We start from the raw sequence: 3,408 nt of genomic DNA, 5'->3' as shown, positions 1-3,408 counted from the left end.
CAGGCTGGCTGGCACATCGGACCTCGATACTAATCCGCCGAGCGGCTTCGTGCTGGGGACCGGCACACCTTCCCGCTCAGGAAGCAGCTCGTTAGATCGCGCGGCTAGCCGGGCGGGCTTGCCACAAACAGTAGTGAGACTGAAAAATTGCCTATTGGTTTCTGTCTCGAGTTCTTCGGCCGACGTTTGTTTGACGATAGCTCGGTGGCGCGCCTGGTAAATATAATCTGCAGCCACGAGCTCGACTCCAGTCTACCACCAGTAGTGGAGGGTGAAGCTTTAGCAATGCCAGTCACTCATGTGGCGAAACGTCAGAAAAATTATCAAACAAAAGTCGGTAGTAGAACCCGAGACAAAAGCCAGCAGGCAATTTGTCAACAAGTGCTCACAAAAGCCTTAACAATTTTATATTACGCCTCTACTGGGAGGGCCAGAGGCCTTGCCGCAGTGTTAACACTGGTTCCCGTCAGATCACCGAAGTTAAGCGCTGTTGGGCTGGGCTAGAACTTGGATGGGTGACCATCCAGTGTGCCGAGCGCTCTTGGCAAGCGGTGTGCACTCAAACCCTTGTGAGGCAAACTGAGGAGCTACTTAATTGAGAAGTAGCGACTTCGGTCTCGGAAACTGACTTACGGCCGGGAGAGCGGTGCGCTGACCACATGCCCCTCCGTATCCGCCTCCAGTGACGCCTGTCGGCTGAGGATGACACGGAGGCCGGTCGTATGGTTGGGCCTTCATGGCCTGTTCCGGAGGAGATTTTAGTTTCTACTGGAAGGAGACTTCCAAATTGTACCCACGCCTTGACCAACAACGGAAAAAGAAAGCGCTATTGATATCCTCTCTCGCTTTTCTGTCGCGGTGGCAGGACGAAAGGGTCACACCAAAGTTCTTGAAATGTAAGCGCCTAATCACCACCACCTAAGCACATCGTATCTACGACAGAATGGAACGAGCTTTTCTTCGTGAGCGAATTCATGCAACACGGAGATACCTGACAATAACGGATGAGAAACTTTTGGATATTTTTCATCGATTAAACAGAAGCCTGCATCGAGACGACTGGGACAAGACCGATAGAATCACTCACGTGAGCATGAAGAACGAACTCGACCGCTGCACCGAGCGACAGAAGAAAAAGTTTGCAAGATGTGGGAAGCATATTCATAAGACGATTCCCGACATGTCACACACAGTGGTCAAACTCCGCGAACGACAACTCACCACAGGGGAACAGTCTATCCTTGAAAAAGGAGGGAATTTCGCTATCCTCCCGAGAACTGCACCTATGCAGCTGCTAATACCGAAGCGGCCATTCGGTTCTCTCCTTGTAAAAGAACAGGGGAAATTAGCACTTAAACCACCAAGGTACAGCGCAGAGAAGAACCACCAGCTTGCAACCTGAAGAAAGAAGAGTTACAAGCTATCAAGAGTCTTAAAGCCGATAATATCATATTGGAACTGCCTGCGATAAGGGAAATGCAACCGTCGTAATGAAGACCGATAATAAGGGCAGACGATCCGGGACCTATAAGATCCGACGACGTACCGAAAACTAAACACTGATCTGACGCAGCGGATCACACAACATCAGTTATTCAAGGCGTTTACTCTTTCGGCGGACAAAAGAGGTACCTGCGCAACAAAGAACCCCTACCACTCCGGCTGAATGGATTATCAAAGATCCATAAGAATAATGTTCCATTAAGACCGATTGTTAACGCTACTGGCTCACCGATGTATAAACTGGCGAAACACTTGGCCTCTCTGTTCCAGCAGGAAAGACTGGCACATACATAAAGGACTCAGGACATTTCACTGGGAAGTTGAAGAAACTAAACCTTGGACCAGACGACATTCTGGTCAGCTTTGATATTGTTTCTTTGTTTACCAAAGTGCCACTCAGTGATTGTCTGGAGTATATCGGTTCCATTTTCCCGCAAGATATCACCAAGCTCTTACATGTATGTCTCACCACGAGTTGTTTCCTGTGGATTCCAACTGGAAGGCGATGCCGTAGTTAATCCACTTAGTCCAGTGGCGGCCACTTATTCATGGAACATTTCGCAGCACAGGCGTTGGACTTGTAAACTTAAGGTGTGGTACAGACACGTCGCGATAACTTCGTTGTGTGGAGCCACCGTGAGGAGTAGCTCGGTGTCTTCCTAAGGCACCTGAAAAATCTCCATGCCAATACAAGATTTACTATCGGCGTAGAAAAGGACCAACACATGCCCTTTCTAGATGTGCTGGTCACGAAGGATGGTGAAAACCTGGGACAGAGAGTGTATCGAAAACCGACACATTTGGATCGATACCTGCACAAACTCTCAAATCATCAAAAGAGTAAGAAAAGAGGCATGATAACATGCTCGTAACGCGAGCAAGACGAGTATGTGAGCTGCAGCACCTCAGACACGAGATGCAACACCTGGAAAGAGTTCTGAGGAGCTGTGCGTACTCAACCAGTTGTATAAGAAGGTGTCACAGAATCGAATACTCGGCTAAGTGACACATGAGAGAAAGAAATGTCGGGAACGGCTTTTCTGCCTTACATTCCAAGAGTGACGGACAGAATCGGTCTCATATTGCGCAAGCACGGCGTAAACACTGTTTATAAACCGATAAAAATCAAATAGTGTCTCAGATCGGCAAGGGGGGAAAGGGACCAGTTTGTTATGTCGAGAATATACTGTATATTATGTGCATGTAAAAAAATCAATATTGGAGTGACTGCACTATCAATCAACACTAGGATCACCGAACATAAACGGCAATTAAGATTGGAGCAGGTAGAGAAATCGGCCATTGTGCAGCACGCGCTGTGCGAGACCGACCAGATAGTGAAATTCTCCTATACGGAAGCTCTTGCTGTAGAGAAGAGCTATTACAACCGCTTATTCATGGAAGCTATAGAAATACACAACTCAACATAAAATAAGAAGGCATCAAGTTGAACGGATCCTGGATTCCCGTACTGCAGAGAACGACCGTTGCAGGTAGCAAGGGGTGAACTGCAACTATAATGACCACGGAAAAGCCCGTGGACGTTGGCGCGCCAGGTACATACAATCTGTGGCCGCGAGCTGGACTCCAGTTTACCACCAGTAGTGGAGGGTGAAGTCTGGACAGTGCCAGACACTCGTGCTGTCGAAACGTCAGAAAAATCATCAAACAAACGTCAGCCGAAGAACTCGAAACAGAAACCAAGAGGCAGTTCCTCAACAACTGGACACAAAAGCCTTAAAAATTTTAGAAGTGAGTGAGAGTCATTGCTGAACACCACAGAATACCACTCAGTGTCTCATTTGACTCTCGCTCTAGACTATGTAAGTCTCTATTGCCTCTGATTTGGTGTCAGCGGTTAGAGACGCATAACAACTAGAGATCGCAACTCAGCTTTTAGTGATC

General features: G+C 47.8%; 1 pseudogene; it reads left to right on the top strand.

Moving 5' to 3' along the window:
• The first annotated feature begins 429 nt into the window (after window positions 1-429).
• Window positions 430-547, top strand: LOC126185796 (5S ribosomal RNA; annotated as a pseudogene).
• The last annotated feature ends 2,861 nt before the right edge of the window (window positions 548-3,408 follow it).

The sequence above is a fragment of the Schistocerca cancellata genome, chromosome 4 (genome assembly GCF_023864275.1).
Source record: "Schistocerca cancellata isolate TAMUIC-IGC-003103 chromosome 4, iqSchCanc2.1, whole genome shotgun sequence".
Taxonomy (NCBI): Eukaryota; Metazoa; Arthropoda; class Insecta; order Orthoptera; family Acrididae; genus Schistocerca; species Schistocerca cancellata.
This window is presented reverse-complemented; position numbering and strand designations above follow the sequence as displayed.